The 11,899-nt window shown below is 39.0% G+C and overlaps 1 pseudogene; it reads left to right on the top strand.

The window, feature by feature from the left end:
- LOC102851303 overlaps nt 1-11,899 on the top strand; it is a 72,159-nt pseudogene that overhangs the window by 35,792 nt on the left and 24,468 nt on the right.

Raw genomic sequence — 11,899 nt, 5'->3', positions numbered from 1 at the left:
AGTCAGCTACAGCTTCTTGTGATCCACACAGTCAAAAGCCTTTGCACAGTCAATGAAGCACAGATAGACATTCTTCTGGTATTCTTTGCTTTCTGCCAAGATCCATCTAACATTAACTATAATATCCCTAGTACCACGACCTCTTCTAAATCCAGCCTGAACATCTGGCAGTTCTCTGTTGACATATTGCTCCAAGTGTTTTTGGATAATTTTCAGCAGAATCTTGCTTGCATGTGATATCAATGATATTGTTCAATAATTCCCGCACTCTGTTGGGTCACCTTTCTTTGGAATGGAACAAATATCAATCTTTTCCAGTCAGTTGGCCAGGTGGCTGTCCTCCAGATTTCTTGGCACAACTTAGTGAGCACATCCAGGGCAGTGTCTGTCTGTTGAAATATGTCAATTGGTATACCGTCAACTCCTGGAACCTTGTTTTTTGCCAATTCCTTCAGAGCAATTTGAGCTTCCTCCTTCATAACCATAGGCTCTTGCTCATATGTTATTTCATCGTCAATCTTATGGAAAGAAAAAGGAATAAGAGGACATGGTAAAACAAAATCTAGCATCAAAGGCTTATGCTCAAATGAGAAAAGCATTACTTCTGCTCACATCCAGTAACTCAGAGTAAGTTATATGATCAGGCCTTACTTATGTCAGTGGGGTAGGGCATCAAATATTTGTGGATAAGGGTTCAGAGCTGTTGTACAGAGGGTGGCTATGAGTCACAATTGACCCGATGGCACATGACAACCATAATAGGGCTGCTGATCACAAAATCACTGTGCAACTGGGTCTGACATTGAACATCTGGGTGAACAGTAGCCCCCACTTTTTATACTTATTATACATAAATCAAAAGGTAAAAAACATTTACGGAAAAGGAACAAGATGTGCAAAGTATTTCCCATGTGAAACAGAACTTTACGGAATCAGAGCGAAAGACTATGGAAAGCTAGTGCTCAATGAAAATTGGCTAACATGCTCTAAAACACAAAGACACGTGTTTATTGCAGCCCATCTGAAGCTCACATGAGCAAATGCATTAAAGGCTCTGAAAAGTCCTGCAGTGAAGACTTTGTCAAAGTTGGTTGTTGTTATGTGCAGTCGAGTTGCCTATGACTCATAGCAACCCTATATACAACAGCTCTAAACCCTGATCTATCCTATGCCAATCTTATTGTCTCTGACACACCTAACCCCATTACCCCAGTCACTGAATCAATTTACCTCATAGAGGGTCTTCCTCTCCTGCGCTGTCCCTCCACCCTCCCAAGCATGACATCCTTCTCCAAGGACTGGTCCCCCTTGTAACATGTCCAAAGTATGTCAGATGAATATTCAGAATCCTTGCCTCCAAGGAGCAGCTTGGTCTCACCTTCTCTAGGGATAATCTGTTCTCTTAGGAGTCCATGGTATATTCAATATTCTTCTCCATCACTACAATCCAAAAGCATCAATTATCCTTCTATCATCCTTACTCCTTTAATATTCACATAAGAGTTTCCCAGAATGGACTCTGGGAAACTCTACTGTTGACACAGTGAAAACTGCACATTGAAGGAAGTGCATGTAACTTCTTGCGCTTTGCTTGGGACTACAACCTTTTTAGAAGTGCTTAAGAACAAGGAAGCCAGCTGTTACAATGCCTTCAAACATTATTTTGAACAAAATAATACCTGGAACTCTTGCGTATAAAACAGAAACAAAGTCACTCGACTTTCTCGGGCTTGGGGAGTCTGGAAGTTCTCTGTCCTTTGCATCACTTCTCTTGCAGAAGAAGTTTCCTCGGGAATTTGAGAAACATTCATTGAAAATTCATCCCTCACTTATTGGATGGAGGGACAGAAGGAACTTGGCAGAATAACACAACTGGCCTCTAGGACAAGTCTCTAGACACCTCACTGTATAATCTGTGGCATTAACCTGTCTTGTGTCTTTGTCCTTCCAGCACTGGGTGCTTCATCTTGGAACCGCTCTGTTTCTCTGTTAATTCATAATATCACAGCATCAGTGAACTTAATGAACTCTCTTCTTCTTAAGAATCTCGCTGGGAATAAGTGCTGTGTGGAGAATCATTAAGTTCATTGCTAGTACACTAAATAATAGCATCCTAATGGCTGGGACAAGTTAATGTTTCTACCCAAGTGTCAAACTCACTAATAGAGACTTGGTTGTATGCCACATTTTACCTCAAATATTAACAGTCGGTTTTTGTTTCTTGAATAATGGTTCATTGCAACCTTAGACCAAGAAACAAAATTATTAGAACAAAATTCTTAGTGGATTCAAATTCTGAAGATCTGAGTAAGCACGTGCCCTGATAGCACATTTTTGCCTGCTCACCCTATTAAGCAAAGACGAAAACATTCAGATACTCACTGAAGCAGCCCTAACAGCATTCAGGGCTCTTTGCAAAGTCCTCGTATGCTTATCAGCCTGCCCTTGGGGACTGGTATTATATAAAAGCCTAAATGTGTATATTAGGTTTTATAAATAATGGAAAGAAGTAAATGGGGCAGAAGTGCTAGTATCAGGAAATGCACTGCTCACAACTTCCAGAAAGCTCCAAGTGTTATAACGCGAAACAAACACTTAATACCAACCAATACTTCTCCTTTACCTGTGTTTTGACGGTTTTATTTGTTTACTTACAAGACTATGTATAACTATTCTGAAACAGGTTGCTTATCATTTAAAATATCAGGTATGTTTCTAAATACATGGTTACATCGTAGCTGTAATAGCTGCATGATTTCTTCTGTCATGACTCTACCCAAATGTGTTCATTTCCCTTCTAAAGATGAGAGGTTATTCTCTTGTTCTGCAGCAGCATTATCTATTTTGAATGTCCACAGTGTTGCCTCATAAGAGGAGAGGTACCTTCTTTTAATTGGAATTTCATTGAACACCAAAGCTGAGCTAATTTCTTATATTCTTTGACATTTAGGATTTTCTCTCCTCTAAACTGCAAATATTTCTTCTAATTTCTACTAGATTGTTTACATTCTCTTAGCAAAGATTATGGATTTTTTGTGTATTAAAATTAGCCACATGCCTCTCTTGTCTCCTTTATGTTCATGCTCAAGTCCGTTGTGGTGTCCCTGTGTTAATACACCTTGTGGAGGGTCTAGGGGCTTCTTTCCTTTGTTTACTCTCCACCTTTCCCAGCACAATGTCTCTTCTCCCTTGGCCTGTCATGAAAACAGGTGCAATGTACGTGAAGATGAAGTTTCATCATAGTTGCCTCTGAGAAGCACTATGGTTGTGCTTTCTCTGAAACAGATTTATTCTTTTCTTAAAAAATGAAATTTTAATCATGTAACAAACATTTACAGAGAAGTTGGATTTTTATTCATTCACTGTTGCACATTTTACTCCCTCTCCCTCTCCTCCCCCTCCCCCAGTTCACTTTTTTAAAGAAATTGACATTTTAATGAAAGTTTGCAGAGGCTTTGGATTTCCATTCATACATTTTTGCACATTTTCCTCCCTGTCCACCCCTCCCCCTAGTTCATTTTTCTCCTTGAAAAGAAAACAAAAATGCTTTCATTGCTATACAATTCCCCCTCCCCCCAGTCCACTTTACTATGTAGTTCTTACTGTAGACTCTTATCATGACAATAATACCTAATCATAGATCCTTTTTAAACAGTTCTCTCCCTCATCTATTTCAATGCAGTATACGTTATTTATTCCCTCTTTTCTTAGGTTCCCCCTAAACCCAATGTCAGTCTCATTTTACCACAGTGGCAATACGCAGTATTTGTCCTTTTGTGACTGAGATAATTCACCCAGTTCACTGTTTTTAAAAAGAAAATTTATTTGCACAATTACGTACCTCCCCTCCACCCCACCCCCAGTCTCCCCTTTACAGCCTCTTATTCTGGGTTGTTGTATGTATAATGCCTATTCATATATTCATTTTAGACAGTTCTTTCATCTGTTCCAATGCAATAGTCTTTGTTCTTTTGAGATTCCATGCCATAGTTAATATTCTTATCCAAAACTACAATTCAAATAATTAAAATTCCCATTAACAATCTAGTGAATTGAGAAATTGTGCTTTATTCACATAGTGGAATACTATGCAGCACTAAGGAACTACTATTTCATAAAACACTGTGTAATGTGGGAAAGTCTAGAGAGTGTCATGCTGAGTGAACTAACTTGGTCTCATAGAGGCAAATATTGCATAAAACTATTATTTTTTCAAGTGGAAAGATAACTAGTAAGATGTGTGTTGAGTGTCCAAAAGGGGGCAAGTTAAGGATCACTATGATAGCAGAGTTTCATGGGTGGGGGTGGGGGTGGGGGTGAAGGAAGGGAAAGAGTCAATGGGAACTCAAAGCCATGAGGTGAGAATAGACACAGATCAATAGTGAATGATTGTATGAAATACAGTGTGTATGAGTAATTGTATGAAGCACAATGGAAATGAAAGATGAAATACAGTCCCCATGAATGAAACACAATAAAAAAATTATTTTTCTTAAAAAACTTGCAAATTAATAAGAGAACAAGTTCAACTAAATGCTGAAAATTGGTGGTTTTCATCCATTATTGAACATTACCTATTATTATACAGATTAAGTATTACCTTTCATTTATATTTCTCTTTATTCTTTGAAAAGCCTACATGGGAATTAGACACTTTCATTCTATCTTTAAATCTAGTAACAGTGAAATCTATGAGAGCTAGAGTCAATTGGAACATTTTAGAGGGTTTCTGTCATTATTAGGGTCAAGTCTTACCACTTTACTATTACTCATTTTGGAGAAAATGTCTTGAACTTTTCCTCTCTGAAAGGGTTTCACATTATAAAAGTTCCAGTTTTTATCAGTTTGGACATACTTCTGCTTCACATTTCTCATATTTTAGGCTGCATTTTGCATGATTTCTCCTGCTGTCAGGGACCTCTCCAGAGTGCTGAGAAGCAACAATGTCAGTCTAGAGACTAAGGTGAGCCTGATCCAGACCATGGCCTTTGCAATTACTTGCTATACATCAGAGACCTGGACAGTGACTAAGGAGGACAGAAGAAGAATTGATGCCTTTGAGTTTTGGTGCTGTGGAAGAGTCTTGAACATACTGTGGACCCCCAAGAAAACAAATATGTCTGTCTTGGAGAGTGTGAAACCAAGTTTCTCCTTGGAGGGTAGGATTTTGAAGCTCTGTCTCACATACTTTGGGCATGTGGCCCAAAAGGACCAATCCTTGGAGAAGAACATCATACTCAGAAGGGTAGAGAGACAGCACAGGAAAGGAAGACCCCCAAATGAGATGGATGGATTGATAACAGTAACTGGGGCATTGAGGGTTGCTGTGTCAGAGTCAGTGAGACTGGCTGAGGACAGGGTAAGCTTCAGAGCTGTTACACATAGGGCCGCTATGAGTCACAGTCAACTCAACAGCACATAACAACAACAACAACAACAACAACAACAACAACAACAACAACAACTTTTATTTTACTGTCACTTTAACTACATCTAACCTGCTATTTAATTTATCCAAGAAGTTTATATTTTCATTTTCCAGTTCCAGAAGAATTATTTTATTATTCTCAAATATGTTCATTCCCTTAACATTTCTATAACAAGTAGTGCTCCCTTTTTCCTGGCATAGACTATCAGTTAGTTGGGTCAGAGTTATAAGAAACAAAAGACCAAGTGTAAATAGTTGTAACTATAAGAAGTTCATCTCACAAAATAGAATACCAAAGATAAGGTGGTTCCACAACAGAGGAAGAAGGAGAATCTGAAACAGGAAGAAGGTATGGGCTATGTGGCTAATTGCCTCCATAAACAACTGCCTCTGCTGTGAGGGAGCTCTTGTGGTTTAGTGGTAAGGCATTGCACTTCCAGTCCTAGTGTGTGTGGTTTGAATCCACCAGTTGCTCTGTGGGAGAAAGATGGACACTCAACTACCTGGCGATTGCCTCTGAAGACCCGCTGGAGAGTCAGCTCTGAGTCAGTCCCAACTTGACAGCATAGAAACAACCACCACCACCTGTGCTATGATGATCAAGGTTTCATAGAAAAATCCTGTTCAAAATGAGGAAAAGGAAGATTTTTAAATGATCCTGGATTCTAGACTTTCTGGAGCTATGGAAGATGGATAAATCTTTGAAACTACTGCTCTGAGATGATCATTAAGCCTTAGTCCAAAAATACCTCCTAAAGATTAACTTGTGGTTGTTGTGTACCACCGAGTTGGAACTGACCGATAGCTGACCCTCTGGTGGGTTTTCAGAGGCAGTTAATTGCATGGGAAGAGATTGTCTATCTTTCTCCCATGAAGTAGCTGGTCGTATTTGAACCACATGCCTTTGGGAGTGTAGCCCAGCTTCTTGCCCCTTGGCCACAAGAGCTCCCTAAAGATTAGCTTAGCTGGTAAAATAAGGTCTAGCTGAAGAATTAATGATGTTTTAAATACTAGCAGTGCTGTTTTAAAGCTACCAATGTGAGACAAAACAGACAAAAACGGTCAGAAAATTAAATAGGAACCTGGATGAGGGGTGTGAGTTTATGTTAATGACGGAGAGACAGCTAGGGAAAAAAGGTGAAAATTGTTGCACAACTGAAATAATATAATGCAACTAAATGATACATGTAGAAACTGTTGCACTGGTATATTTTGAGCACTGTGTATTTTCCACAACAAAATAAAATTTAAAATGAAATTAGATAAATTGGCTCCAGGATAGTTTAATTCAGTGCATCAATAATGTCACAAGGACTTATCTTTTTACTCTTCTTTCTTAAACTTGGGGTTGTTTTTCTAACTATGACCCCTCATAGTCACAAGTTAGATGCAGCATCTCTGCACACCTCACTTTCACAAAAATAGGCCAATGTTTTAAATGTTCCAAGTTCCATCTACTGATTTTGTATTCCATGTGTCTTCTAGAAAAAATAATTAGTTCTAAATTTTTATTGCTTTTCAATATTTTCTCCATGTATAGTCATATTCATTGTTACTCCTCAATAATTTAGAGAGGTCTCCAACTGCAGACTTTCCCAATGCAATACGTCTTCTGATTTCCTAACTGGTATGAAGGGTGTTAATTGTGGATCCAAGTAAGATGAAGTTACTGACAGTTTCAATCTTTTCTCCCTCTATCATGATGTTGCCTATTGATCCAATGGTAAAAATCTTTGTTTTCTTGACATTAAGATGTAATCCAAATTGAAGGTTGCATTTTTTGATCCTCTGCAACAAGTGCTTCAAGCCCACCTCAGTTTCAGTAAGCAAGGCTGTGTCATCGGCATAACACAGGTTGATGACTCTCCCTCCAATCCTGATGCCACATTCCTCTTCATAGAGACCAGCTTCTATAGAGGAGTAATAATGTCAGTTTGAGGACTAAGATATGTCTGATTCAGGCTATGGTCTTTCTGATCACTTGCTATGCATCTGACAGCAGGACAATGAATAGGGATGACAGAAGAAGAATTAAAGTCATTGAGTTGTGGTGTTGCAGAAGAGCACTGAACATCTCATGGATGCCCAAAAGAACAAATAAATATATTTTGGAGAGGGTGCAGCCAGAGTGCTCTTGAAGGAAAGAATGATGAGACTTCACCTCACATACTTTGGGTATTTTGCTAGGAGGGGCTATTCCTTGGAGAGGGGCATGATACTTGGAAGGGTGAAGGGTTGGTGGAGAGAAAGACCCTCAACCAGGTGGATTGACATGGTGACTGCTACAACGTGTTTTAGTGTGTCAGAAAATGTGAAGAAGGCACAAGAAAGGATGGAGTTCAGATCCACTGCCCATAGGGTCACAATGAGTTATACTCAACTTGACAGCACCTCACAACACCAACAACATCACATTGCCTGAATAGAGCAATTTTCTCTTTTACTTTCCAACTCCTATACTTGGACACACTATCATCATCCATCAACAACAGTCAAGAAATCAAAAGCCATGTTGCTTTAGGATCTGCTGCCAGGGACATCTTCAATGTGCTAAAGAGTAATGACATCAGTTTACAGACTAAAGTGCACCCGATCCAAATGACAATATTTTTAATTACTTTCTACATGTCTGAAAGTTGGACAATAAATAAGGATGAAAGAAGAAAAATCAGTTCCATTGAGTTGTGGTCTTGGAAAGAAGAACTGAATAATCTATGGATTTCCAAAAGGACTAACACATCTGTTTTGGAGGAAGTGCAACCAGAGTGTTTCTTAGAAACGAAGAGGGTGATGCTTGGCCTCACATACTCTGGGCATGTTGTCAGGAGGGATCAGTCCTTAGAAGGAGACGTCGTGCTAGGAAAGGTGGAAGATTAGCAAAAGAGAAGAAGACCTTCAACAAGCTCGACTGACACAGGGACTGTACCAATGGGCTGGAGCATGGCGGAGACCACGAGGATGGTACAGGGTAGAGTACAATTTTGATCTGTTGTTCACAGGATCGCTGTATGTTGTAGATGACTTGATGACACATAATAGAAACAAAAACAGTCATCTTGAGCATTTCTTCATGTGTTTGTTGGACACCTGAAAATCTTCTTTGGTGAAGAGTCTTCATATAGTCTACAATTGGATTGTCTTTTTCTTCTTGAGGTGCCGGAGTGTTTTGTAAATATTTTATACGAGCCCCTTACCAGCTATGTTATTCAAGAGGCTGGACAGTATGAAGAAGAATGTGGCATCAAGAAAGGAGGAAGATGTAGATGACATAACTTGCTTGGTGAAAGTAAGGAAGACTTGAAGTGCTTGCTGCAGAAAATCAAAATATACAGCCTTTACATGGATTGTATCTCAACTTCAAGTGAACAAAAATTCTCACCACTGGACTGATAGACTACATCAAGATAGATGGAGGAAAGATTGAAACAGTGACTTTATCTTACTTGATTCTGCAATCAACATCCTTGGTATCACCAGTCAGGAGAAAGAGAGATGTACTGCACTAGGAAAGTCTGCTGCCAAGGAACTCTCCAAATTGTTGAAGAGCAGTGATGTCAATTTGCGGACTAAGATGCATCTGATTTAGGCCATGGGCTTTTCCATCACTGCACATCTGAAAGCTGAATAATGAATAAGGATGGCAAAAGAAGAATTGATGCCTTTGAGCTGCGGTGTTGGAGGAAAGTGCTGAATATTTCATGAACTGCCAAAGGAACAAACAGATATGTCTTGGAAAAATGTGAAGTCACAGTGCTTCTTGAAGACAAGGATGCTGAAACTTTATCTCACATACTGTGGGAATGTTGCTAGGAGAGGCTATTCCTCATGCTTGGAAAGGTGGAGAGCTGGCCAAAGAGAGAAAGACCCTCAGGCAGATGAATTGTAACAGTAACTACAGTAGTGGGCACATGTGTGTGAGAGAATGTGAGGAAGATACAGGATAGGACAAGGGTTCAGACCTGTTATTCATAGGATCACTATGGGTCATGCTTGACTCAAGGCAACCTAACAACAAGAAGAAAATAATGCCATTGCCAAATATTTTTTCCCAGTCTGTTGATACTTTGTTTTCAGTATTTTGGAGACTTGTTTTTTAAATACAGATCCCATCTCAAAATATGGTAACACAGGAAATGGCAACTAATTGCATATTTATAAAATAGTTTATGATGACTTAGCAAACTTAATAAGTGATAAGGAAACTCTGGTACTGTGGTCTGTAGGGAGTTGTGCTGCTAACCCAAAGGCAGCTTTCAGTTTTGGGAGTTTTTTGAGTAAGTGATAAAGTTTGATGAATTTAATAAAATAAGTACAACTCAAGATTTCGGTTTATATATTTTACTCCAGACCCTTCTCATGTAGTTTGGCAAAGTATTGTTTGGTGATATTTATCTTCAACAAATGAAAAAGATGTCAAGCAATTTATCGCAATGACTAGCTTGAAAAAGTCATACTGGTAATGAAGTTGCAGATCAAATACTTCACTCTTTTTATGAAGCTTGGAAATGTATTTTTCCAAGTGCTCAGGCCAATTTTGACAATGCTGTTAATATATCAGGAAGTGATAAAGGTAAACAACATAAAAATGATAATAACATAATAACCATGCCATCTCCACACCAAGTGTGTCACATTCACTTAATCTTATAAGAGCCAACACAGTAGATCGTTGTCCAGAAACAGTTGATTTGTGTTCCATTAATCTGTACGTTTTCTGTCCCCTGCCCCTGCAGTCTCTATTCACTGATGAGAGGCCCTTGAAATTTATTTAAGCAATGATCAAGTATGTCTTTCTATGTCAGTCCACGGGGGTAGGGGGAAACTAAGAAAAGAGGGGATAAATAATGAACACTACACTGAAACAGATGAGAGAAAGAACTGTTTAAAAGGAATATGTTGTGGTTTAAAAGCTATTTCAGAAGTGGATGCCACTCCTGCATCCAAGCTTGTTTTAATTGGGGAGCTCCATCAAACACTGTCCACCATGGGTAATCGTTATCACATTTGGCATATCAGTGTCACAGTGTTTAGCATCACAGTAACCATGAGTTACCTCTATATAGCAAATGGGAAGACTAGTGCTATACCACTTAAAAGAATATTTGACCAAAAATAATTAAAACCAGACCTGAGTGCCACAGATTATAATCACCCACCTTTGGCTTGGTAGTATAACCTTCTGTCCTCTAGGCCAACAGAGCTCTATGTTGTTGTTGTTAAGTGCTATCGAGTCGTAGACGACTCATAGTGACACTATGAATCAAAGACTTGAATACTTATATAATTTTCATCATTTCTCTGCTGGATATGTGGAATAATAAACCCTATAGTATTTTCCTTGGATTAATCAAACCCTCCAAAATTCAGAAGTAAAATTAAAGATATACACAGATCTCTACCAACCATTAACAGGTCATTTAGAAAATGTAAGAGAACAGTTTTGAAAACACAACAAAGCAAATTTGCCAAATACTGATTATCAAGCAGTTTGCTGTATGACAAACACTAGGAATGAACACATAAACTCCAAAAGTGCTCTTGAATAATTGAATGGCAGAGATAAATGTCACATACCCACACACTACATCATCACTGATACATTTGAATTCCGCATGAAAAAGAAAGACAAAAGCACATGAAATTCTTTCAAATGGATTTTACTTTTCAAACAGTGTGTATATATCTGACGAAGAATGCATGAATATATCCAATAAAACCTAGATAGGCTCTTCCCAATGCCTTTATGGAGAAATGTGACACTTTCATTCTTTAAAAGGAACGAATTTTACAGATTCAGGAAAGACAAATTTTATTCATGTAGACATATATAAATCTACAATGTTGTTGTTATGTGCCATCGAGTTGCTTGAGACTCATAGTGACCCTATGTACAAGAGACCTAAACACCGTTCTATCCTGTGCCAACCTCACCATCTCAAACATAGTCATTCCCACCACTCCACTCACAGAATTAATCCATCTCATTGAGGGTCTTCCTCTCCTGTGCCATCCCTCCACTCTCCCAAACATGATGTCCCTCTCCAAGGACCAGTTCCTCCTTGCAACATGCCCAAAGTATGTCAGAAGAAGCTTCAGAATCCTTGACACCAAGGAGCAGCAGTCCATTTCACCCTCTCAAGGACAAACCTTTTAGTTCTCCTAGCAGTCCATGGTATATTCAACACTCTTCTCCAGCACCACAACTCAAAACCATCAATTCTCTTTCTATCATCCCTAATCACTGTCCAACCTTCAGATGCATAGCATATAACTTGGAAGACTATAGCCTGATCAGGAGCAACTTAGTCTCCAGCCTGACATCATTGCTCTTTAGTACTCTTGAGAGGTCCCTCCCAGCTGACTTTTCCAATGCAATTTGCCTCTTGATTTCCTGGCTGCTGTTACCAAGAGTGTTGACTGTGGAGCCACACAAACTAAAACTGTTAACTATCTCAATATCTTCACCATCCT

Source organism: Elephantulus edwardii, unplaced genomic scaffold (genome assembly GCF_000299155.1).
Source record: "Elephantulus edwardii isolate Elephantulus edwardi_28Jun2011 unplaced genomic scaffold, EleEdw1.0 scaffold00108, whole genome shotgun sequence".
NCBI classification, from domain to species: domain Eukaryota; kingdom Metazoa; phylum Chordata; class Mammalia; order Macroscelidea; family Macroscelididae; genus Elephantulus; species Elephantulus edwardii.
Note: the sequence above shows the minus strand (reverse complement) of the source record. Positions and strands in the feature narration are given on the sequence as shown.